The following is a 26,975-nucleotide window of genomic DNA, read 5'->3' on the forward strand; positions in this document are numbered from 1 at the left end:
TAGGTGTGTGGCATCACCTGCTGTCACGTTGGGTGATAACGGTGCCTGGAGGGGCTGGCTGTGTATCACCAGTAGAGCAGTGTGAGAAAGGACAACTCAGCTGAATTGTTAGGAGGCACAGCAGCTCCAGCCACCCCCAGACTACACCCAGGGAGTGACAATCTCTCATAGCGGGCAATGACCCTAACTCAGGCTGAGCAGAGGGAACCTTTTCCCAGTGCCTTCCCCAGCAACCCTCTCACTGTTTGCCCAGCCCAGTGCTGCCACGCTCTCCCTGCCAAAGTTACCGACTGGGTGTGAGAGACCTTTCCTTCTCCTGCTGCACCTCCCCCTGGCATTTTTCTGGCTCACTCAGCCTCTCTCCCTGGCAGCCAGGCCCAAATGTGGAGCAGAGGGGGCAGGACAGAGATGCTTCTCACGTTTGAGGGTGGCTACTCTGGGTTGCTGCCTTTGTTGTACAGAGCCTGGCTGGGGAAGTGGTGGCTCACCTCCTCATCTCACTGCTTGGACCTGGCTGCCAGGAAGAGGAGGCTGGTTGCAGGACCACAGTCTAGCCTAGTGGTATTGTTTTCACAAGAGCCTCCAGGGTTGTAATGTTACCAGGGGGCTAGTTCCAGCTCAGCAAACAGCAGGAGTCAGTTCCAGGAAGGAGTCCAGTCCCAGGTGCTGCTACAGGTGGAGTTTATTTCTGAGCTCGGGAAAGTGAACCTTATCCTGTTACACTGTCCAGAGGGAGCCATGGCTGCAGGGTGCTCTGTGGAAAGTCTCCAGGATGAAGCTACTTGTCCCATCTGTCTGGAGTATTTCACAGAACCTGTCACTCTGGAGTGTGGGCATAATTTCTGCTGAGCCTGCATCAGCCAGTGCTGGGGAGAATCAGACACAGGCATCACCTGCCCTAAGTGCAGACAAGCTGTGCAACAGAGAAACCTCAGGCCAAACAGGCAGCTGGTGAATGTCCTAGAAATAGCCAAATGGCTGAGTTTCCAGGCAGCGAAGGGATCAGGAGTGTGTGTGGAACACCAGAAGGCTCTGACACTGTTCTGTGAAGAGGATCAAACCCCCATCTGTATGGTTTGCCATCTGTCCCGGACTCACCGAGCTCACACTGTGGTTCCCATAAAGGAGGATAACCAGGAGTACAAGGTAGGGAATTGCTGTCAAGTTCAATGAGTAACAGCTTTGGATTTTTATGCCAGGTGGAAGTTGCCTGTCAGAGGTGTGAATGCATTGTTCAACTCTGTAAGGCCTTCATTGTATGGGAGATGCTATAAACGATAAATGAGACAGCTGGGTGGCAGGAAGGGCAAACAATTAAGACTTGAAAAATTTCTAATGTGGGAAAGTTTTACCTGAGAAGCAGAATCCTTTTCAAACCCAGCTCCCACTGGTGAACTAAGGGAACTCTCTATGGAACAGAAGCTGTTAAATGATCAGTGAGGTTTAAACCACCTGCAGGCCTGTCTATGTGAGACTGTTGCCTTCAGACTGGAGAATATCAAGTTAAAAAGCTGATGTTGTCATTGCTGATTTGTATCTTAGCATTTATCATCATTGTTGTTATTTGCATCCCAGTAGCCACTACAGACCCCAGATGAGATTTGACCTTGATTTTGCTGGAACCTGCACAAAACAGTGTGAGGGACAATCCCTGCTCTGAGCAGGGATAATCTAATTTATAGGCTAATCTGAGAAGAAAAATGCAGAGTGGGATGGAAAATGGAGGGCCAGAGTGGGGAAGTTAATTGCCTAAGGTCACCCAGCAGGAGAGTGACTGGGTGGGCAATAGGACCAAGGTCTCTCAAGGCCCACACCAGTGCCTGAACCATGAGACTAAGCTGTTGTGGCCCTAGCAGCACCTAGCAGTGATGAAGTCTGTTAGAAGGGGAAGACTCTTTGAGAAAAGTCTGAAGCCAGTAAGGAGATTAAGTTTCTCCTTGAGATTCTGAATTTCCATGAGGGGTTAAACTGAGATGCACTCTCACTCCTAAAAATAAAAATCAAACCACCCAAATCATTTCTGTTGATTCAGGATAAAATCCAGCTCTATCTGAAGATTCTGAGGGAAGAGAGAGAAAATTTCCAGGGATTTAAATTGAATAGAGAGAAGAAAAGCCAGGAGTATCTGGTAGGTTCCTGTTGTTATTAACCTGCATTGACATGGGGTGCGAGGTTGGTTTGTAGGCAGATTCCCTCGTGGCCTTAGGAAATGTTGGCTTTTATCTACTACTCCATTACCACGGATGCTCTGTGTGTATGTGTGCACTCACCTCCAAACAGAAGGCCTGAAAAATCCTCTTCTCCATCTTCAGATTCTAAGCTTTCATTTCTGGTAATGAATTCTTGTCCACCTTTTGTGGCTTTGACGAAAATCTTGCCAAAATTATCTGAATGTATCCAATGCACAGTTCTGTGCCTGTCTGCACTTTTTGTTCAATTGATTCATTTTTTCTTTCCATTAATCTGTGTCAACGTAGTTCTGCGTAGAGCTGAGTAAACAACAGAACTTTTCATTGACTGGAAATTGGGAAAAAAATGGTCAAACCAAAAATAATTTTAAAAGTTCAGCAAATCAGTGTTCCATTTTTTCTTGGGCAGTGTTTTGTTTCAATTTTGACCATGAAGAAGGACTTTTTGAAGCAAAAACTAATTTCAAATTGAATAATCAAAACATTTTCTTGATTTTTTTCAGGATTTATTTATTTATTTATCTGCTTATTTATTTCTTTATTTATCCATCCAAAAAATGTGGGTGACATTGAGAGGAATTCATTAAATATTTCAGAGTCAATGAATCTGCCTTTTCCCTCCAAAAAAGTTTAGTGCAAAAAATGTCACCCAGATCTAGTGCTGAGTCTTGCCTCCAGCTGCCTTGGATCTGCATTTTTAAAGGCCCCTGGTAACATGATATCCTAACCATGTCAGGCATGAGAATATCCCTTTAAGAGATATAGGGGCCAAATGGGAAGGTGTGAGAAAATCCTCTTTCTACTGACCACAGGTCACAGGCAAGTGTTAGATGTCTTAGAATGTGCAAAGAAATTCTCCCTCCTGCACACTCAGCACTCCATGAAAGGACCCCAGGCTCCATTCACGTCCCAAACAAGCCCTTTCCCTATTTTCTTACAGAAACAGACAGAAACAGAGAGGCAGAAGATTGTATCTGAATTTCAGAAACTGCGGCAGTTCCTGGAGGAACAAGATTGACTCCTGCTGGCCGAGCTGGAAAAGCTGGACAAGGAGATTGTGAAGATACAGAATGAAAATATCACCAAACTCTCAGAGGAGATTTCCCGTCTCAGTGAGCTGATCAGTGAGATGGAGGGGAAGTATCAGAAGCCAGTAAGCAAATTCCTGCAGGTGAGACAGAGTAAGAAATACCCCAGATCCCACCACAGGGACAGGACCGTTCCCAAATTGTGAGCACTGGAGTCCAGCTGTCAGTGAATTCCTGAAATGTGCATTACAATTTTTCTATGACCAATTAGAGATATATAGATATGAGAGATGTAAAAGCCCCATTAGCTGAGATAATCCATGGTTCTGGGGCCAGACCAGAGTTTCTTTTTTCAAGATTTGCAAAATCCCTTCCCTGCAATCCTCAGTGTGTTTCAAGTGGGTCTCAGATTATTTTTCTCTCTCTTTCCCCTCTAGGATGTCAGAAGTACCTTGAGCAGGTACATGGCTCTTTCTCACTCCCACACCCACTTCACATGCTGGGAAAGGACTTGGAAGCCATGTTAACACCACTTCTCTCCAGGGCTACGTGGCAAAATGTGTGGGGCAGGTTCACACTTTGGATACAAATCTCTCTAATGAATTTAATCCTGATGTTCTCACTGTCTTGCTGTCTGGAATAGCTTACAACTGTGAATGCCAAATTCAGGTCAGATGCCAGAAAACAGGGCAGACACCCTAAACTGGTGGTATATTCTATAATTAGATTTCACCGAACCAGTAACGAACATGCACTCCTGGATCACTGTATCAGTCTTACCATGGAGTCAAAGACAGTCCCCTTAGGATCTCCAGCCCTTCTTGCCACCCAGACAAATTGGGCTTTGTGATATTGGTCACTATACCAAATATCACATTACATTAGGTTACTCCCAACCACAAAGGGTCAGTCACTTACCCTGGTCAAATTTATACTCTGGATCTCACCAAAGACAACGCTGAAGTAAATTCACTAGTAAACTAACTAAAGATTTATTAGCTAAGAAAAAGAACTGAGACTTATTGAGAGGTTTAAGCAGGTAAAATACATTAACAGGTGAGTCAAAGTGTATAATTCCAAGATGATAGCAGAGATGTAATAGTCTGCTAGTTTTCCAAAAGTCTCTCAGGGATACCCAAAATCACTTTGGGGACCTCCTTCCACTCGCTCAGTATTCCACCCTCTTCGAATCTAAAACAGTTCAGAGATACAGGATCATTCCCTGGAATCAGTATTTACAGCTTCTTTCCACAGAAAGCAATCATCCAAGTGTTTTCATCACAGCGTGCATTTTTCCTTTGTTGACTAAATGCAGACTGAGCCTGAAGATTTCCATTGTCGAATGCAATGACCCATGCTTGAAGTCAGCATGCTTCTTCATTTCCCGTTCCAAGGCTCCAATCCTGTCTGATGGGCAATTAAATTACAGAGATATTACGTTATGTATATCCCTGTACTTAATTGACCCTAGATCAAAAGTGTGTGTTAGCATCAAGATGAGAATTTACTTGATGTGTAAACTTCATGAAAACTAATGGATTGTTACGTGCTATTACCTAACAATATGCATTATGTATGAGATAGCAGAGAACAGGTTACAGATGAGTGAAGACAATATCATTCACATTTCCTTTGAACTAGATTAATACTCAAACGAATTAGTACACTTAACATTTCTTTGATATTCACACAGAAGTGAATTGGCCTATGGCTTTGACCTGAGCTGGCCTGGTGGTGTCACACTGACCTTTTTTAGAGAAGACTCTGGAATTATCCATTCAGTGGGAAAGATTAACCTAAAGTATTTCTTAGAGATGTCACATCCCTGGGGGACTGGCTGCCTCAGGATTATGGGGGTGAAATGTGAGCCTTTCACTGCTGGGACACTGCAATCCAACCCAGATCAGCAGTGATGAAGAGTCTTTCCCACCTGAGGACTGTTTGGAGAACTATGTGCAATGAGCTTGGGAGGGGGAAGTTGGCATGGGAACTTCCTGTCCATCATAGCGTGGAGGCCAAGGAGTGAACTGTCCATGGAGACTCACTTCCCCTTTTATCCCCAGAGCTTGTCTCTCCAGGCCAGAGTTGAAGAATATTAATGGGACCTTTAAGCAAAATGTTACACTGCCATGGCCTGTGTTGCACCTACTTTGAGGCTGGGAGAAGTAGAGGAATTCTAACTCCAAGCCCATTAGAGCAGCAACGTTCACTAACAAGGAATTATAATGAGTCACTAAAGGAAATAGTACAAAGTGAAATGGTTTCTCTCCAGCTATGAAAAGAGGAAGTTCCAGCATCTTGTTCATCCTGAACAAGAAAAGAGACTCAGTGATTTCTCCCAGAAAACTATTGTTCTAACGGAGACTCTGAGGAAATTCAAAGGTAACTGAGAAAGGATCTAGGAGAGGAAATTGGGATGAACCTCTGAGTCTGTGGGAGGAGATGTGTTCTTGATTTAAAATACTGTACATATCTATTGAATGAAAGGTGGAGAGTAGAGCTATTGAGCAGGTGTAGCAGGGCCCAAGCATCAGGACATCTCACATTAATTCATGACTTACCAAAGGTGACAACCTTAAGGCCCAAATTTAGCAAAATGGCCTAATTTTGGGTCCCTGAGAGTTTCTCTCTCCTAACTACAAAACTTGCAAAGTTCCTGGGGGTCACAGAAACAGGGGTGTTTACTCTGGCTGGATCTCAGGACTTCCCTAGCCTGTGCCAAGCAGCCACTGAATAGGGGAGTCACAAACTGCCCCCCTCTATCGCTTTGCCAGTTCAGGGGGAATCTGACCCATTGAGCCGACCCTTCCCAGCTTGAATTTCCACATACATAAAAAAACTTACTATTATTTGTATTCCTGTCTATGGAGGACAAAGGCCCTGTTGTGCTGAGCACTTCATTGACACTGAATAAATAGACCCAAAGAGCTCACAATTCAGAGCCCTGACCCTGCAAATTCTTAACATCCCATTAATGTCAAAGAGACCAAATTGTGTACAGTTACATTGACACTAGAGTCTTTGCAGGATCTGGGTCTAGGGTCTGACAAAATGCAATAGGTGAATGAGACAAACCATCTGGGATGTAGAGCGTGGGAGGAGATGATGAGGGGAAAGTAAATATTTCTTACAGATTGTATCTCGTAGGGTGCTTGTGAGCATAAGTGCCGACTCCATGGGTACTTCAGGGCTCAACCATAATTAAAAGACAGTTATATTAGTTACAAATAAGAATGCTGTTATAAATATGACAGCATGAAATCTCACCTCTCTTTTATCCTTTTCCCCTTCAGACACTCTGCCATCTGAACTGGAGACAGGGACACACAGGCATGGTGAGATTGCAGGTGGACATTATCTTTTAAAAAAGGAGAAAATTCACATGAAAACATTTCCATGAATTTGAAGCTAAATTTACCAACCAAACCAACACAGACCATGACACTCACAGCCCTAAAAAAGAAAACATTCACTACTAAGGAGATCCCAAGCTGAAGTCACACAAACAATCCTGACAACAACCTTAGTGCTCAATTCATGCGCACACCAGAGAATAGAAACAGTCACTGACCAACATCCAAACACCCTTAATTCTGACCCTGGGGCTTTCATAGACATTGACAGGTCCTTTCAATATTAAATTGAGAGGAATGAGGACAGAGCTCTCTCCCCTGAGGGCTGACACATCCCTCTCCTTTACCCTGGCAGAGGCGGGTCTCGCCCATCACTCTTCTCCAACATCCTACGTTTCCTTTGGGAAGGATGGTGCTCTGCCATTAGAGCTGCCCACTGCTTCATGGATTGGGGAGATGCTCTGCCTCAGATGGTGGCACCGCCTCCCTTCTCTGGGAGCTGAAGATGGGGCTACCCCTCCCAATGCCACCTCCTACTCTCTGGTCTTAAAGCATTCCCCAATGCTGAACCTTCCTTTCTATTCCTCAGCCTGGGAGTGGAGGCTGCATTTAGGGGAGGGAGCTTCCCTCTGGGGTTTAGAGCTGGTACCTGCCTCCTCTGCTCCCTCCTCACTAAAAGCTTCTGAAACCTTCCTTTCTGTGTCTCTGCAGCTGGGAATGGAGCAGCCCCAGCAGGGGAATCAGGGACCTGAAGCCTCTATAAAACACATGAAAGTAATGAGTGGCTCCCATTAAACAGAGTGAGAAACTTCAGTGACACCTCTGCTCAGTCTCAGGTGCCCAGGACAGAGGCAGCTCCCTGGGACCCAGGACTGTCCCAGCCAGAACAAGGCTGCTGGGAGTGTGAGAAATGGTCCCAGTCTCCCCCAGGGCTGAGCTCTGCCTCTAATGCTCTGATTCTTTCTCTCCCCAGAAAATGTGACTCTGGATCCAGACATGGCTCCCATCCTTATGCTGTCTGAAGATCAGAAAAATGTGAGATGTGGATTCACGTGTGAGGATCTGCCCAGTAACCCAGGAGAGATTTGACACTGATCCCTGTGTGCTGAGCTGTGAGGGATACACCTCGGGGAGACATTCCTGGGAGGTGGAGGTGTGGGATAAGGGATGCTGGGCTGTGGGGGTTGCCAGAGAGTCTGTGAGGAGGAAGGGACATCTCATCCAGAACCCTGAGGAAGGGATCTGGGCTGTGCAGCGGTGGGTGGGTCAGTACCAGGCTCTAACCTCCCCTGTTACCCCCCATCCCTGTGCAAGGTACCCCAGATGATCTGGGTTTCTCTGGACTATGAACAAGGGCAGGTGACATTTTTCAGTGCTGGCAATGAGGCCCCAATCTTCACTTTCCCACTGACTTCTTTTGCTGGGGAGAAAATCCGCCTGTGGCTCTGGGTGGGGGCAGGATCCCAGCTCAGGCTGTGTCACTGAGATACATGGGAAATACCCCACTGGGGACCCTCAGATCAGTCTCTCTAGCCTCAGACACCAGACTCTATGACCCTGGAGGACTCTTGTCTTCTTCCAGACTTTCTGCTGTGTAGTCTCTACTCCCTGGAGGTTCTGTGGGGTCTGGACTGTCAAACCATAGGCAGCTGGGATTGACTGAGATGGAGAAGTCAATCTCATTGTTCCAGGGATTGTGCAGCCTGTTTGTCACTGTCCTCCATGATCTGGGAGGACTCTGGGGATACTGTGTCAGACTGTGTCACTAAGACCTGTGCGGGGAGAGGGGTATAGCTCACTGGGAATGAAAAAATTGGCTTCTCTTTCAACAGTCGTCCTAGTTTCTATGACCCTGGAGGACTCCCATCTGGCTAGGCTCATCTCTATGTCCCTGGATGACCCCTCTTTACCAAACCCACAACATCTGTATGACCCCTCGAATCTCCTCCCCCTTCCCTCCATGAATAAGAAGAGAGGGAAAACCCTGGAGCTGCAGGAGGAGCAGAGGGGCTCTGAGGGGAAGGGACAGATGTGGGGCTTCAGGGATCAGAATTGATATAGGATTGAGGGCAGAATTGATTTGGAGGCTGGGGGCAAATTACTAGCTGGGCTGGGGGACAGGGAGATATGGGGGTGGCAGGGAAACATGAGGAGAAGCAGGAGGCTCTGCACCAGCAGGGATTCTAGGAGAAGGAGACCCAGTGACTGGAGAGTGTGACCTCCAGGCCCCCAGGGAAAAGGAGCATATAATAGGGGAGTGATATCATCTGGATGAAGATGAGCTGGCTGTGTGGAGTGGAAAGGCACATATGGCACATATTTGACCAGAAGGGAGAAAAATAATGAAAGAAAAAAATCAATTAAAACGAGAGTAAACAGTGAAGCCTGGGCAAGTGGAGGGAAACTGAAATGGAGAGAGTGAAAGCAAAACAATCCTGAGAAGGAAAATGCTCAGGGGGCAGCACAAGGGGAAGTGATAAACTCAAGCGAGAGAACTGGGAAACCAAGTTGGAATGATCTATGATAGGGAACAGAGGAGTGTTAGAGGGAGACAGAGAAGCAAACAGTGATGGAAGATGTGTGCTAGAGAAAATAATGTGCCAAACTGGATGAAATAAAAGAAAAGTAGTAATGGGCTTAATCTGCAGCAAGGGAGATTTAGGTTAATGTGACATGTACCTCAAATTAGCACCTGTACCCCCATATTCATCATCCATATATGGCTGGGATATTTAATACAAAGCATGCCATGTAAGATATCATATGAAAGATTATGATCTGCTGAAGCCCATTGTTCTGTCAAAATATGTATATCATTAGCATGCATGAAGTTATGAAATTTTGGTTTATGTTTGTTACTGAAATACATTGCAAATTTGAGAGTCTCTATTACAAGGGTGATGATCTCCACCCAGGAGGGAGTTCAACGACCATTAATCACCAGGGGAGTTGTAATCAAGGGATATACAATTCAGTGACAGTTTCACAAGCACCACACAATGGGGACTGCTCAACTCTATGACTCAGTCGCAAAAGACCACACCAGGGGGATTGCTCAACCCTGTGACTCAACAAAGCCCACCAGAAAATGTCTGGGCAAGTGTCTTCTAGGCACATGGACTAAGGATATAAAATAGGGGACAGTAGTATCGTGCTTTTCGCTTTCTTCTCCCTCACCTATGCTGGAAGCAACAAGAATGCTGGGAAGACAGAAAGACTTCAGCTGAGGAGACTAGTCTCAGGCTTGAGAGAGAGGCCTGTGTATTATGAATTGTAACATCCAGTGGGGTGAGAAAATTGCTTGATCTAAATACTGCCGAGAGTAATAAGGTTTAAGATTTAGATTGCATGCTTATCTTTTATTTTCTTTGGTAACTATCTCTGACCTTTTATGCCTACCACTTATAATCACTTAAAAATCTATCTTTCTGTAGTCAATAAACTTGTTTTATATTTTACCTAAAGCACTGTGTTTCAGTTGAAGTGCTTGGGAAATCTCAGCTCAGCTTACAAAGGCTTGTGTATGTCATCTCCACATTGAGAGAGGGGCGGACTGGGTAATAAATGTATACTGGTCAGGTTCTGACCAGGGCATGATGGTACAGCTCTGGGGTGCAAGGCTGGGTGCTGGGGGGAATTGTCTGGTGCCTTTCTCTGTGTGATTTGTGAGTGGCTTTGGGAGCATTCATGCATTCTAGCTGGGTGTGTGGCTCCACGTACTGTTGTGCTGAGTGATAACAGTGTCTGGAGGAGTTTGCTGCTTGTCACTAACAAAGGATTCTGAGAGATAGCACAAGCTGGAGAGTTAAGAGGGCACAGTGGTACCCCAGTTCCAGGTTGTACCCCGGGGACCCCATCACAGTTAGATATTAGGAAAAACTATTGAACTATAAGGGTATTTAAGCTGTGGAATAGGCTTCCAAGGGAAGCCGTGGAGTCCCTATTATTGGAGCTTTTAAAAACAAATTGGACAAACAGCTGTCTGTGACTGTCTAGGTTTATTTGGTCCTGCTACAGTGCTGGTGGCTGGACTTGACTTGATGACTTCTTGAGGTCCCTTCCATCCCTATAGTTTTATGATCTGCTGATTCTAAAAAGAAGAATGAAAGGGAATGGGAGAGGGAGATCTATGAAATGTTACCAAAAGTGAGATTGCAACTCATTCATTCCACCCCATAGTTCATGGACATTATTTTTGCTTTAGTGCCTTTCAGAACAACGCGTCTTCAAATTTTGTATGTTTTTACAGTGGGTTCTGTTTATGAAAGATCCCTCTCAGTTCCTTTTAAGCCTGACATTCACTTAAATGAAACATATAAACCATTCTCCTTGTGTATTTCCCTTTAACTTCCCAGCTGTGATTTTTGAAGGCAGTGAAGGGATTCTCCCTTTCCCCCAAGCTGACTGTGTTACCCCTACATCAGTGAGAGTGTGTGTGTGTGTGAGAGAGAGAGAGAGAGAGAGAGACTCTGATGATAGCCTGGGCCTTATGCTGCTATCCCACCTGCACTCTGGGTAATGTGCTTTATATAAATATATACATCAGGAATTGTTCATCTGAGCTCTGCAGAGAGCTGATTTGATCACTTCACCTCTCAACCCCCAAACCTGCCAGTGGCTGACATCAGCAATCAAAAGGTGTGATAGATCTTGGCAATATGGAACACTTGGATTTTATGGCACAATATACCAGATTCAACAGATTATAATGGTTTTAACTATTGTGTGAATTAAATAAACTATTAAAAAAGGAAATTAAAATATGTATCAAAGAGAACCACACAATCCCCACTTCCACAGCAACAGGGTTGGTGCTATGGCCACTCCTGTCCCCAGCACACACCTCCACCACTTGACCTTCAGGAGGAATTGCTATTCTTGCTGAGGACCAACCACTGGAATGGGCCTTGACACACACTTTGCCAGGAGGTTCTCTTCCTGGCTTGAGTGTGGGATAGCAATAGATTACCAAATCATATCTATTACAGGCATTGATCCTAAAGGGCAGTAGAAGTGAGTGGCTAGCATCTGGGCTTTCCATAATGGAGAGCTGCATTTTCTTCCCAGTTCCACCTGAAGTGACCTTGTACAGCCTCTCAGTAAATTGAGGGAGAAAGTGTCTAATACTTGCCCGCTTTCCAGGGTAGGCGATGTGGTGTGTCATTAGGGATATGGGTTGTGATGTGCATGGAAATGCAAACAACAAAAAGGAGAGGTGATATTTGAACTCATTGGTTGCTAGCTCTTAGTTTGCTGCATTTTGCCATCAGCTACTGGACAAATGTCTCTCTTTCCCTTGCGTCTGTGACAGACTGCTATCTTCTTTGGAGCAACAGAACAAGCAGCCAAAATCAGCACAAGTGATGAACATTCCATCTGTAAGCAGAGTCAGGATAAGCTCTACCCTGACATCTGGTGATGAATTGTGGCAAGTTGTGGAAAAGAACTTCAGGCGCTGATCTTGTTTGCATAGGCACACCCATCCCGCCTAGCATGAGCCCACAGCAGCCCAAATGGTCACTTTGGCTGCTCTGGGGTCCCCAGTTTCTCTATTATTGGGGCAGAAAGAATAAAGTGTTGTTACCCTGATTATATGAATCAAGGACAGTGGAACTATTTTATGATGGAGGGACTCACCATCAGCTAAGCAGCACTCGCTAGACAAGGGACATGGATTCCAAAACCCAATGGCTTGAAAGAGGTTGGGGGTAGATATTTGTACTAGGTGGTGTGGGTCTGTTTCTAGGGGTCTGAACCACTAACTGTACCTTCTCATCACTGTAGACTATCAGAGGTAATTTTGATTCCATTAGGAGTCTAGTTACAGGCTGCTGAGCTGAATTCACTTTGGGCTAATGGTGCTCTAGCACTGAGGCTTTCCTATTACAAGCTGAAGTCAATAAAGAGCTGAAATTGCTGAGTGCTGTTTTGGGGGGGCTGAAGATATATTGCAGAATGGATGGCAGAGCAGTGCAGTTTGCAGGATGGCTTGCAGTGAAGGCTGTAGCAGAACCTGACAGAGAGGCAGGGCAGTTGGCCTCTGACCATGTAAGGTGCCCCTTAACCACCCCACCCCCATTTCTACCCAAACTGGGAGGTAAAACTTTGCAGATAAACTTCTGAACTCTGGGGCTGCACTGACCAGGGACAGAGACTTTTGACTTGTTGGACTTTTGGGACTTTGGGTGATTTTTGGATTGCTGGACTCAAGAACCAAAGGGAAAGGACATGATCCAATTTGCTGGGGTGGGTCTCTGCTCATGGTTTGGTTTATGAACCCCAGTTGTGGTGGTTTCCCAATTTAATGCTGATGTCGTTTACCTCATGTTATTAAAGATTTTCTGCTACACCGAGATTCTGTGCTTGTGAGAGGGGAAGTATTGCCTCTTTGAGGCACCCAGGGGTGTGTGTAAGATTTTCCCAGGTCACTGGGTGGGGGCTTGAGCTAGTTTTGCACTGCGTTGTTGAGAGGGAACCCCTATGTATTGAACCGGCCTTTGCTGCTATCAACTCAGCCTGGCAGAAGGGTTACACACCAATCTAGTAACTTGGGAGCTCTGCCCATCATATGGTGCTGATCTTCCTTCTTCTTTCCAGTAGGTAACTTACATTCAAAGGCAACTAAAATATAAGGCATGTGTTGTTCACATTTCTTTTCCTCACCAGCATTTGCTGTGGTGGCCACAGTGTGTTAAGGGGAGGGGAGCTGCTGCTAGAGACAGTCACTTTGAGATGGGGTCCAAACTTTGCAAAAATTTGAGCTCCCCCTTCCCCTGCCTTGCTGTCAGAGCTGAGAATTTGTTTTCCATCTGTTCCTTAATGAAATAGCTAGCACACTGCATATGGCTGCCAGGGAGCATCAGGGCCTGGGAAGCTAATTTACAACAACATGGATAGGTCATATTACTCAGCTGCAACAATATGGCCAGTGTGATGAAACAGCAGCGACGCTGAGCCAGTTTCTCAGCTGGGGCACTGAGTGTGTTCCCTGACTTCAATGGATCTCAGCGAGCTGGTGCAGCTTGAAGAAGTAGCCTCTTATTATAGCCAGTTACAGAGCAACCTGTGCAACTGCCTGCATCCCCAAAAGCATCTCCTGCCAGTGCTTCCTTCCCTTCATGGTTGACTCCCCTTTCCTGGTCCCAGGTGGCTGTGCCCCAGACTCTCACAGGCCCCTTCAGTCTGGCCCCTGATCCCCCTTCTGCAGCTGGAGTAAACCAGTGGCCTGAGGACTTTGCAGTTCTCTATTTTGCCAAGCCCGTGTGCTGTGCAGGAGCTCTAAAGAGGGCCGGGACCTTGCTAGAACTGGGGACACTGGCAGGAGAACAGAAGTAGTAGCCAGGCCACTACCAGGCCCCGAGACCTCACATAGATTGTCACAGTTGTGTGTGTTTCTTTAGAGAGAGCTGTTATTTTTTAATACCACAAACAATGAGTCTACTGAGGTCCTGCTTTGCTCATTCATTGTCACATTCAACCTCTGTGACTGCAGTAGAGGGGGCACGTTAAATGCTCATTAAAATTGTTCAAATGTCTTTAAGATTTGAGGAACATCAAAGAGTTGGGGAAAATATTTATGCCTTAAAAGGAAACTTGAAATATGTACTGCACGATAAAGCTTCTGGCTTGACTCTAAGGAAGGGGGAGCTGGGAACTCCCCAAAGACTGTGCCCCTGCTGAGCAGTTTCTGACAGTTTAATGAGACAGGTGAAGGAATCCCCACTCCAGCTACACGAGGATTCACCTCAGGGAGACATTGCTGGGAGGTGGAGCTGGAAGATGGGATGAGCTGGGCTGTGGGGGTGGCCAGAGAGTCTGTGAGGAGGAAGGGAGGGATCAGACGTAATCCTGAGGGGGGGATCTGGGCTGTGATGCGGTGGGTGGATCGGTACCAAGCTCTCACCTCCCCTGAGACTCCCCTGACCCTGAGTCATGTCCCCAGCAGGATCTGGGTTTGTCTGGACTATGAAAGGGGCCAGGTGACATTTTTTGATGCTGATAATGAGGCCCCGATCTTCACTTTACCGCCAGCCTCTTTCCCTGGAAAGAAAATCCACCCCTGTCTCTGGGTGGGGGCCAGATCCCAGCTCAGACTGTGTTACTGAGACATTACTGTGTTACTGAGGGAACACCCCACTGAGGACCCTGAAATCAGCCTGTCTAGTCTCAGATGCACCAGTCTCTATGCAGACTTTCTTCTGTGCAGTTTCTTTGACTTTGGAAGTTCCATGGGGTCTGGACTGTCAAACCATAGAGAGCAGGGAGTGATCAAGATGGAGAAGCCAATCCCATTGTCCCAGGCATTGTGCAGCCCCTTTATCACTATTCGCTACGATCTGGGAGGACTCTGGAAATCATGGGTCAGACTGTGTCACTGAAATTGGATGCAAGGGTGGGGAGGGGGAAAGTAAAGCACACTAAGGCCTGTTCCACATTACAGAGTTAGGTCATCATAAGGCAGCTTTCTGACGGGATCCCCGGGGTGCACCCTGGGGCCATGGGACCACTGTGCCCTCTTATCTCTCCATCCTGGGCTGTCTCTCACAATGTCTTGCTAGTGAAAAGCAGCAAACCTCTGCAGGCACTGTTATCACTCAGCACAACCACACGTGGAGCCCCACAGCCAGCTAGATTGCATGAATGCTCCCAAAGCCACTCATGAATCACACAGAGAAAGACACAAGCCGAATCGCCCCTGCTCCCAGCCTTATACCTCAGGAATATACCATCTTGCACTTCTCAAGACGAGCTGTGCAAGTTCATTAATTGGTTCACCACTTCATCAATGGAAAGTGGATATAAACCAGCCTTTGTAAACCTGAGTAGATTTGCCACACACTTCATTTAAACTCACTGGTAAAGATGAAAAGTAAAATAAGTGTATTGATTAGAAAAGATAGATTTTAAGTGATTATAAGTGATAGGCAAAACGTCAGAGTGGCTACCAAAATAAAATAAAATGTAAGTATGCAGTCTAAACTCTCAATCCAATTAGACTGGGCAACATCTAGATTAAGCAGTTTTTCTCACCCCACTGAATGTTTCAGTTCATAGTACATAGGTTTCACTCTTGAAATCTGGGCCAATCTCCTCTGTTAGAGTCTTCAGTCTTCTGAATGTCCTTATTGCTTGCAGCACAGGTTTGCTGGAGGATAAAAGGCCAAGCATGGGGCCACTGTGTTCTGTTTTATATCCTTAGTTCATGTGCTTGGAGAACACAAGTCCAGGCATGTCTGGTGGACATTGCTGAGTCACAGGGTGAGGGAATACATTGGTGTGTCTCCTGTGAGTGAGTCATTCAATTGTAACTCCTCTGCTGGTGATGTCTGTTCAGCACCCACCCCGGGGTTGGTTACCTCCCTTGTCATTATCTCTAGAGAGCGAGTATCTGGGCTCTTCCCAAAACCACAGCATATTTTAGTGAAAACCATACAACACAATTCTTATAATTTTATATACATTAATGGTACACATATTTAGATGGAACAGTGGGTTTCAGCAGATATTCAGGCCTGTCTGTAAAGGCCTAGACTCTAAGAATTTAGGTGTATTCTTATCACTTGGCTAGTTATAGAGGTATAAAAGAAAGAATCAAAATCACTGTCTGCCGGTGTAAGGGCCTTCTCTTACTGTGACCGTCTGAGGCCCTGTGCTTAGGCTAAGGCCTTTGGCTAAGCAACAGAGGCAGCCATAAGCTGGGAAGTGAATGGTCACATCCTCACATTCCAAACTAGTCACATTGAAATAAGGTGCTATTGGGCTGTTAGGAATACAATCCTGTCCCCACCATGGGGGTGGAAATTGTTTCTTTTGCTTTTCAGACACTCTACAAGCAAGCTGGCGCCAGTGGAAGAATAACTCAGAATATCATGGATCTATGTTTTGTGGGTGTTTGTCTGTGGTGTTTGTCTTGTTGCTAGCATTGCTGTGTTTCAATGAACAAAAAACCTCATGATGTGGGTGGGGGATGGCTTCAAAAGGCTGACCTTGGGGGGAAGATGTGTATGGGAATGCAAAATACTCAACTAGGAGGCCAGCACCTGTGTAATAGCTACCGTGGTACCTGGAGATGGAATGGCAACTAAGGTGGTCCCCACCTTATGGAAAATAATGAGAAGGGGAGGAGCTCACTGGGAATCAATGGCGGGGTGTGTAAAATAGTGTAAATCAACAGAAGATGTTTGGATGTGCCCCTCTCCTATGACTATGGAGGAGCAGAATCAATGGCCTATGCAAGGGGTGGACAATTGGGTGTACTGTGTATAAGGTGTTTTGCTGGGAACGTACATATTACTGGGGGCACAGTTACACCAGCCCATAACGAAATTACACACATCCACATGCTGCTATCTGGACTTTGGTGCACAAATGGATCTGTGAATCTTATTGCTGTGAATAATCAAACCAGGGCCTACTGCCTGATTCCATATCAAGTGGTCAAGCTGGTTTGGACAATATCCCATTTCTCTGTGAACATTCAATGGACTTACGATGTGGACAAAAGCAAGCAAAACCTGCAGGGGCAGCTTGTTGCAACTGCCAGCAACTGGACACATAAGATTGTGACCCCATCAAAGGAGGAGAGGCAGTGTCTCGGGGGTGTCTCGGATGTTGGACCATACAGCCGTGGTCAGGACTCGGTGTTGCTGTGGATTTTGTATTGTTAACTGTACTTGTGTTACGTTGCATATGGAGATAACCTATAAGTAATGTAATAAGCCCTCCAAACCCTGCAGTGTACTAGACAACCCGGACCCAACCTTCTCGGGCCCATTCTAATGGGAAGTCTGGAACACTAATTGGAATAGGTGTGGTATGCCTGTACGAGAGAAGGTGTAGGGCACTATACCACACAAGGGGCAGTGGGACAAATGGAATATCGATACCTTCCACCTTGATGCCTGGCCCTATCAGGAAATGTGTCGCCATATGTCCTATGCTTTTCCAGGGATACCTGGGCAGGAGGATCCCAACAGAAAAAGGAAAAAAAAAGGGCTGGAGTGTTAGGATATAGATATTCAGGCCTGTCTGTAAAGGCCTAGACTCTAAGAATTTAGGTGTATTCTTATCACTTGGCTAGTTATAGAGGTATAAAAGAAAGAATCAAAATCACTGTCTGCCGGTGTAAGGGACTTCTCTTACTGTGACTGTCTGAGGCCCTGTGCTTAGGCTAAAGCCTTTGGCTAAGCAACAGAGGTAGCCATAAGCTGGGAAGTGAATGGTCACATCCTCACATTCCAAACTAGTCACATTGAAATAAGGTGCTATTGGGCTGTTAGGAATACAATCCTGTCCTGATAGTGCCTATCACCTCCAGAGAAAGGGAAGTGCCTAGAAAATGTAAAAGGAAACTTAGTTTGATAGCATCCTGTCTGGCAAGAACTCACTTATCAATAGCTGGGATGTGAAATCATCACTTCTGTATTGTTTTGTCATTATCGTTCCCACTTTGCTATTGTTTGTCTGTATAATCTCTGTCTGGTTCTGTGATTGTTTCTGTCTGCTGTATAATTAATTTTGCTGGGTGTAAACTAATTAAGGTGGTGGGATATAATTGGTTACATAATCATGTTACAATATGTTAGGATTGGTTAGTTAAATTTCAGGAAAATGATTGGTTAAGGTATAGCTAAGCAGAACTCAATTTTTACTATATAGTCTGCAGTCAATCAGGAAGCGAGTGGGTGGGTGTGTGTGGGTAAAATGGGAACAGGGAATGGGGGTGGGGAAATTGGAATCTTGTTTTGCTAAAGGGGGAAATGGGAACAGGGAATGGGGGTAAAGAAATTGGAATCGTGTTTGGCTAAGGGCAGGAATGGGAACAGGGACACACGTGTAAGGCTCTGTGGTGTCAGAGCTGGGAAGGGGGACACTAAGGAAGGAAACTGGAATCATGCTTGCTGGAAGTTCACCCCAATAAACATCGAATTGTTTGCACTTTTGGACTTCAGGTATTGTTGCTCTCTGTTCATGCGAGAAGGACCAGGGAAGTAAGTGGGTGAAGGAATAAGCCCCCTAACACAACACAATTCTTATAATTTTATATACATTAATGGTACACATATTTAGATGGAACAGTGGGTTTCAGCAGATCATAACATTTCCCACAATACCTCACATGGCATGCTTTATATGAAATATCATAATTATATGTAAATGAGGAATATGGGGTTTACAGGGCTCTCCCCCAAGGTATAGTGTGTCACAAGCTTATGTTGACCTAATAATGTCAGCGTATACACTCCAGAGTTTCTCTCTCTGATGTAACTCACCTGCTACATTGACTTAATAACTCTGCCTCTGTGAGAGACGTAGTGCTTAAACTGATGTAGTTAGGTCAACGCTGTAGACATTGCATTGCTTATATTGACTTAAGTGGCCTCCAGGAGGTGTCCCACAATGCCCCACTGTGATCACTCTGGTCACCATTTTGAACTGTGCTGCCCAGCTTCCAGGTGCACTGGAACAAGCCCTTCCCCTTTAAAGAACAAGAAATTTTTGAAATTCCATTTCCTGTTTGCGTGGCATGGAGAGCTCACGTATAAACTGCCCAGCTGAGCATGCTGGCTACACAGTCCAAATGTGCTCCTGTCTGGGCTAAGTGTAGGAGATGGTGGATCTCCTGGGTCTGTGGGGGGAAGAGGCTGTATAGACACAGTTCCTATCCAGCCATAGAAATGTGGACATCAATGAGCAGATCGCTCGGGGAATGGGGGAGAAGGACTACAAGAGAGACACCCAGCCAAGGAGCTGCGGCAGACATACCAGAAGGCAAGGGAGGCAACCAGTTGCTCTAGTGCAGCGCCGCAGACACGCCACTTTTACAAAGATCTGCATACTATCCTCTGCGATGACCCAACTTCCACCACCAAGGGTTCCCTGGATACATTGGAGGAGATGGAGTCAGTGGCCACTGCAGGCAACCCTGAGGATGAGGTATTGGACGAGAAAGAGGAGGAGGAGAATGGGGCACAGGCGAGCAAGCGACCCATTGTCACGCCGAGCCAGGAGCTGTTTGTAACCCTGGAGCAGTCCAGCATGGGCAACCGTAATATCAGGGAATGAACGTCTGGTAAGTATGCAGTTTGCATTGATATTGTGGGAACATATCTTCTCATTCACTATTCTTTAGTTGTGTTACAAGAGGTAGTGAAATAACCAGTTGAGGTAGAGTGGCTGTCTGCTTCTCATTGCCAGGCACAACTAGGCAAAGGGGACCCTGCAAAACAGTTGGTTATGCACATTGGGATGTCCTGTGAATCCTCCATAGAGATCTCAAGGAAACTTTCCTAGAGGTAATCTGCAGTCCGTTACCGAAGGTTTCTGGGAAGGGCTGCCTTATTTCTTCTGCCACAGTAGGACAATTTCCTACGCCATTCATCTATTAATTCAGAAGGCATTATTGCAGCACACAGGCTAGCGCCATCCGGACCAGGATTGTGCAGCAGCTAGTCCCTTTCCTCCTCTGTTACCCTCAGGAGTGAGATATCAGCTAAAGTCACCGCTGCCTGTGGGAAACGATGCCTGTACTTAGTTCAATTGCCCAAACCGCAAACACTACTGCCTGTATGCCCCCCCCGCCCCCGTCTTGTGCCAGCTCAACCCCTACTCCCTACCCCCACCCCCGCCTGGGCTCTACTCACCATGGCTGGGATAGCCAACGCTGTCCATGAATACCTGGCCAAAGTGAGATGGTACTTCTTTAAACTTGCATGGATTCAGGGGAGTGATTTCAATATAGCAAGCTTGCCCTATAGCTTCACTATGCACTCACAATAGTGCCTCTGTACATTGTTTCTTTTGCAGCTGAAAATGCAACCTTCACCTCTCCCTCCACACTAGTGGAGAAGCTGAACCAGATAAGGAGGTGAAGGAAGAGAATGCGGGATGACATGTTTGCAGAGATCATGCAAGCCTCTGGAGCAGCGAACATTGAGCAGAGGGCATGGAGGTCATGGTCTCGCACAAAATGGACAGGGACATTGAGGACAGGAGAAAAGCTCAGCAGAATGAGCGTGACACGCAGCAGGAGATGACAGCACTTCTGAAGGAGCAAACAGACATGCTGAAGAGCCTGGCTGACCTTCAAGTGCAACACATTTGAGCTCGCCTCCCTCTGCAACCCATCCAGAACTGCATTCCAGCATGATGCTACAGTCCCCCCACACACTGCACATGGTGTCAGGGGCTGGTGCCCTATCACTACCACTCCACCCTGTGGGAGAGTACAGACATCACAGTCACATATACACTGATCTGTGACAGACAAGATCAGTGTATGTGTTTTTAAAAGGCAAATGAATGCGCTTTCCCCCTCCCACATTCGTTCCACATTCGTAAATAAAGTTTATTTCTGTTGTACATATATTTCTTTGTATGTGTTGTTCTTTCTTTTTTAAAAACAATTCTTTACACATTTTTCCAAATCAATTTTTTAAAACAATATTTGTTTTATTGTTTCATACAATGGAGGCTTTACAGAGCTCAGAGATGCAGTTACACCAATAGCCGTGATAGGCAACTTGCTATCAAATTAATCTGTAATTAAAATCCCAAGTTATTACTCTTATTAATCATTTCTTAGGTTATCCAAAATCTAAAGTTAGAGACAGCTGCCAGGAAGCAGGGCTACGGAGGAAAGGGGGCTGAGAGAAGTGGGAGAGAGGTGAAGGGAGATCTCAGAAAGCTGGTCTCAAAAGGGAGAGGGGAGGGCTGGGGATATTGGGGGAGTATTGAATTAATGATCATTAATTACTGTGATCATTATACATATTAATACATGATGGGCCAAATATATGTATTTTATTGATTATATTATGTATTAGTATTTATTATATTAATTTCTTTAATATGAGTATTTATTCATCATATTTTCAAACTGAAATGATCTCTGGAACATTTGGCAGGGGAGGAAATAGGTAAAAAAATCAAACATTTGACCCAAGCCAGGATTTTTTTAAAATATATATATTTTAAAATACTCCTGAATTTTAGGCCAATCCTATGATTTCTGGTGGCCTGGCTCACCATTTTTGAACTCTGAGGCAATAGTGGGTAGAAGACAATGGGGACTGGAGTGGGGAACCTGGGAACTGAAGGGGAAAAAATGAATAGAAGTGAGAAGGAAAAAGGCCCAGATGATCAGACATATTTATGCGCTAATTCCCATTTAAATCAATGGGAGTTAGGCACCTAAAAACCTTTGAGGAACTGGTCTTACATGACTAAGCTGTTTGACAGTGAGATTTGTAGATTCCATTGAAAGTGATGGTGTCATTTGTTGTTTAGAGAATTCATCCCTTTAATGCTTTAGTCCTGGAGAAATTTAGCCATTTCAGTGCCTTGAAAAAGTTTGTACAAATTTTGTTCCTGGTTTCTGTTCTGATTATTAAATGATCCCTCGCAAGGTATTCAAATCCTGCTTATTTCCTATGAATCACAGTTTAAAATAAAGTTATTTTCTGCCTGGTGAATTACACCCCCCTGCCCCCCCGCTTTTTTTCCCCAGGAACACAGGGGCGCCATTTCAGATTTTGGTGGGGGGTGGGGGCGCAATTTTAACCATGATTCCAGGGGCTACTTAGAAATTAGCTGACAGGAGCACTGTGTCTAATTCCAATATAAAAAAAGAGAATTAAATAAATATTACACTCGCTCGGCTCTAATAGTAATGTTCTCACATCTTGTGTCAATTCACTTAAGGGACACTGGTTAGGTTTAAAATTTTAATGTATATTCTGACTTTGTTATTAACTCTTGATTCAACAACTGAAACAACTGTAGAAAAATCTAGATTACTTTCTATCACTTTTTTGTAGTTCACCAAGCATGGAACAGATCATTTAACCTTTGGAAACATTCTACGAGGGCAAGGCCCTCTGAGTTTATACTGTACCTGCCTCGCGCTCTAGGGGTGTTACCCCACTGCAAATAATAAACTAGAAATTGACCTTAAAAAGGAGTGAAACTGACCCTTTCAAGTAACTTTTACAGTATTGCTGACCCCAAATGTTCAAAAATCATGAATCAGGCCCACCAAAAATCATGAGATTGGCTTTGAAATCATGAGATTATATAAAAATAACAGCTTTGGAGTTCTTTTTATTTGCCGTCTGCTTTTTGAGTCTTTAGGGTGCACTGGGGTAACATTTTGAAGCTATCTCCGTATCCATGGGAGCTAGAAACTTCATTTTTGTTTAAGAATGAAGGCTGAAATCATCACATATCCACTTGACTCCAGGAGCTGGGGCTTTAAGGAAAACAATCATTATCATGAGATTCATGATGAAATCATAAGAGTTGGCTAGTTACTTTCCAGAAGGCTCTTAAACATAACACTACAGTGACTGAGATGTAGCTCTCACAGGAGATGATACAAAATTACTCAAGATTGTATATTGTCTTTTTCAAAGCCCATTGCAAATTAATTCCAATTCAGCAGTCTCTCCTTGCGGTCTGTTTTTGAAGTCTTTTTGTTGTAATATTGCGACTTTTAGGTCAGAGATCGAGTGACCAGAGAGATTGACGTGTTCTCCGACTGGTTTATGTATGTTATAATTCTTGACATCTGATTTGTGTCCATTTATTCTTTTACGTAGAGACTGTCCAGTTTGACCAATGTACATGGCAGAGGGGCATTGCTGGCACATGATGGCATATATCACATTGGTAGATGTGCAGGTGAACGAGCCTCTGATAGTGTGGCTGATGTTATTAGGCCCTGTGATGGTGTCCCCTGAATAGATATGTGGACACAGTTGGCAACGGGCTTTGTTGCAAGGATAGGTTCCTGGGTTAGTGGTTCTGTTGTGTGGTGTGTGGTTGCTGGTGAGTATTTGCTTCAGGTTGGGGGGCTGTCTATAGGCAAGGACTGGCCTGTCTCCCAAGATTTGTGAGAGTGATGGGTCGTCCTTCAGTTCAGGCTGTAGATCCTTGATGATGCGTTGGAGAGGTTTTAGTTGGGAGCTGAAGGTGATGGCAAGTGGCGTTCTGATATTTTCTTTGTTGGACCTGTACTGTAGTAGGTGACTTCTGGGTACTTTTCTGGCTCTCTCAATCTGTTTCTTCATAGAATCATAGAATCATAGAATATCAGGGTTGGAAGGGACCCCAGAAGGTCATCTAGTCCAACCCCCTGCTCGAAGCAGGACCAATCCCCAACTAAATCATCCCAGCCAGGGCTTTGTCAAGCCTGACCTTAAAAACCTCTAAGGAAGGAGATTCTACCACCTCCCTAGGTAACGCATTCCAGTGTTTCACCACCCTCTTAGTGAAAAAGTTTTTCCTAATATCCAATCTAAACCTCCCCCATTGCAACTTGAGACCATTACTCCTCGTTCTGTCATCTGCTACCATTGAGAACAGTCTAGAGCCATCCTCTTTGGAACCCCCTTTCAGGTAGTTGAAAGCAGCTATCAAATCCCCCCTCATTCTTCTCTTCTGCAGACTAAACAATCCCAGCTCCCTCAGCCTCTCCTCATAAGTCATGTGCTCTAGACCTCTAATCATTTTTGTTGCCCTTCGCTGGACTCTCTCCAATTTATCCACATCCTTTTTGTAGTGTGGGGCCCAAAACTGGACACAGCACTCCAGATGAGGCCTCACCAGTGTCGAATAGAGGGGAACGATCACGTCCCTCGATCTGCTCGCTATGCCCCTACTTATACATCCCAAAATGCCATTGGCCTTCTTGGCAACAAGGGCACACTGCTGACTCATATCCAGCTTCTCGTCCACTGTCACCCCTAGGTCCTTTTCCGCAGAACTGCTGCCTAGCCATTCGGTCCCTAGTCTGTAGCGGTGCATTGGATTCTTCCATCCTAGGTGCAGGACCCTGCACTTATCCTTATTGAACCTCATCAGATTTCTTTTGGCCCAATCCTCCAATTTGTCTAGGTCCTTCTGTATCCTATCCCTCCCCTCCACTTCAGCAGGTGGGTATTGTAGTTGTAAGAATGCTTAATAGAGATCTTGTAAGTGTTTGTCTCTATCTGAGGGGTTGGAGCAAATGCAGTTGTATCGTAGAGCTTGGCTGTAGACAATGGATCATGTGGTGTGGTCTGGGTGAAAGCTGGAGGCATGTAGGTAGGAATAGCGGTCAGCAGGTTTCCGGTATAGGGTGGTGTTTATGTGACCATCGCTTATTAGAACTGTAGTGTCCAGGAAGTGGATCTCTTGTGTGGACTGGTCCAGGCTTATGGGTGAGGACAAAGTCACAAAGTTCAGCCACCAGGTTTGCCGTGACATTATCGGGGATACTGTTCCTGACAGCTTGTAGTCCATCTTTGTGTGGAATGTTGGTGTAGAGGGCTTCTACATCCATAGTGGCCAGGATGGTGTTTTCAGGAAGATCACTGATGGATTGTAGTTTCCTCAGGAAGTCAGTGGTGTCTCGAAGATAGCTGGGAGTGCTGGCAGCTTAGGGCCTGAGCAGGGAGTCTACATAGCCAGTGTCCTTTTTCTTTTGTAGAGAAGCAAAGTGTGTGTTGTAAATGGCTTGCCTAGTTTTTGTAAAGCTCTCCAACATCACTTTCTACAAACCATTACCTTCTGATGCCACTGAAGGTTACCAAAATTTAGTGCCTGTCTCACCCCCCACAACCTGCAAGGTCTCGTGCCAGCAAAGGGAAGCCGCTCCCAGATCTGGAGCTGCATTTGCATGTCCTGAGGGCTGTCCTGCACCATGGTCACCACGGGCAGGTAGGTCATCAACCTCCATCTCTGTCCCAGCTGCAGGATGGCCTCTGGTGCCTGCTCCGTCAGGCACCTGGAGATGCTGAAATAGGGGTGGGGTTGGCGGAGCAGGAGAAAACCCCATGAGATTAAGAAATGGCAGTGAGAGCCTTTTCCCTCCCTGGGAGATTACGGTGTCCCTCTGCGGGGACTCCCTTCCTGGCAGATGCTGTGCTTTCGTTCCTGGACACTGCCAGGAGGCCCAGCTCCCAACCCTAGCAGCTTGGCTGTTCCATCCCCTACTGTGTACCGAAACTGCCTTGAAAGAACTATCCAAGCCCCGCCCAGGCCTGCTCCCATTGCGGGTCTCTCTCCTGGCTGAGCACAGGCTGTTCTTATTTCACCCAACAGGCCTGGATCCTAGTTGCATGCTGCTCCTTCTCATGTGACCCCTGCACTTACTCCCTTCCCCGGGGGATAGGCTCAGTTGAGCTACTCCCCCTTTCATGGCCATCTCACCCTGGAACAGCCTGAAACTCGAAACCTGTGCTCAAACAGGTACTGTTTGCTAGGAAAGGTGCTGAAGACACAGTGGAAGAGGAAATCCTTTGGACTGGATTGAAATTATTCCAAAGGAAAGTGAATGAGAGAAAATGTCCAGCGTTATCCTCCTCGCGAAAGAAAAAAATTAAGGTCAGAAAGAACCATTCTGTCCATCTTCTGCGTAACACAGGTCCTAGAACATCCTGGAGTGCTTCCTCCAGAAAACCTACGACATGTGACTGAGCCAGAGCATGTCTTCTGGAAAGACATCTCCATGCATTACAGCCAGCTGGTCAGAAACAATCTTTCTTCTGCAGTGACGTGAAGTTAAAGGACAAGGAGAAGAAGAAAACCTCGACTCGGGTTGTTACTAGAGCTGAAGCAGAGAGGCCAGGACAAACACGGCTAGGGCCCAGGACTGACTGTCAGCAGATCTGCCGTTTTCTATTCCTGGCTTTTTGACCATGAGCGAATCTCTTTGCTTCTGTGTGCCTCAGTTTCCACCACTATAAAATAAAGCTACTCAAGGTTCTGTTTTTTTCTCTCCTGTTTTTCAAGGCGGGACACTTAGATACATTTGGGGCCTGTCTATGCTACCGTTCTCGAGTGTCTTTTTGTAAGCTGTTGTTCAGAATGTTGTTCAGAAGCTGTGGATGACACAAGCTCCGAAGTTTGTTCTGTGCTTAGCCCCTCTGGCACAGCTGGGCTGGGCGGCCTTTTCTCGCTGTGCTGTGTGGAGCAGGTTCTGGGCACTGGGGATATGAAGAGGCTGTCGGGGACTAATTCTTGAAAATCAATATCAATGAACTGCAACCCAAATAAAAATCACTGCTGCTAACATTGGTGGGTGATAAAATAGTAGTAGAGTGGTAATTAATGACGAGGAGAGGGCAGTGACCCAGAGTAATCGGATCCCTTGATAAGCTGGACCCATTCAAAGAAAACGAGTTGGAAAAGAACCAAAGGAAGGGTCCTATAGCTTGCGACAAAGCATGCAGGCCACACCTACAGAATGGGGAAGTGTATCCAGGAAAGCACTGACTGTGAAGAGGATTTAGGGGCCATGCTAGGCAAGCCATTCAACATGAGCACCCAGGGTGATGCTGTGGTGAACAGGGCTAAAGCCATCATTAGATGTATGAAAAGAGCAGTGAGGAGCATAGGGAGGTGACACACCATCAGGAAGACTG

At 45.7% G+C, this 26,975-nt stretch overlaps 1 pseudogene; it reads left to right on the forward strand.

The window, feature by feature from the left end:
- The first annotated feature begins 738 nt into the window (after positions 1-738).
- On the forward strand, positions 739-14,675 carry LOC141998849 (zinc finger protein RFP-like; annotated as a pseudogene).
- The last annotated feature ends 12,300 nt before the right edge of the window (positions 14,676-26,975 follow it).

This window comes from Natator depressus, chromosome 14, assembly GCF_965152275.1.
Source record: "Natator depressus isolate rNatDep1 chromosome 14, rNatDep2.hap1, whole genome shotgun sequence".
Taxonomy (NCBI): Eukaryota; Metazoa; Chordata; order Testudines; family Cheloniidae; genus Natator; species Natator depressus.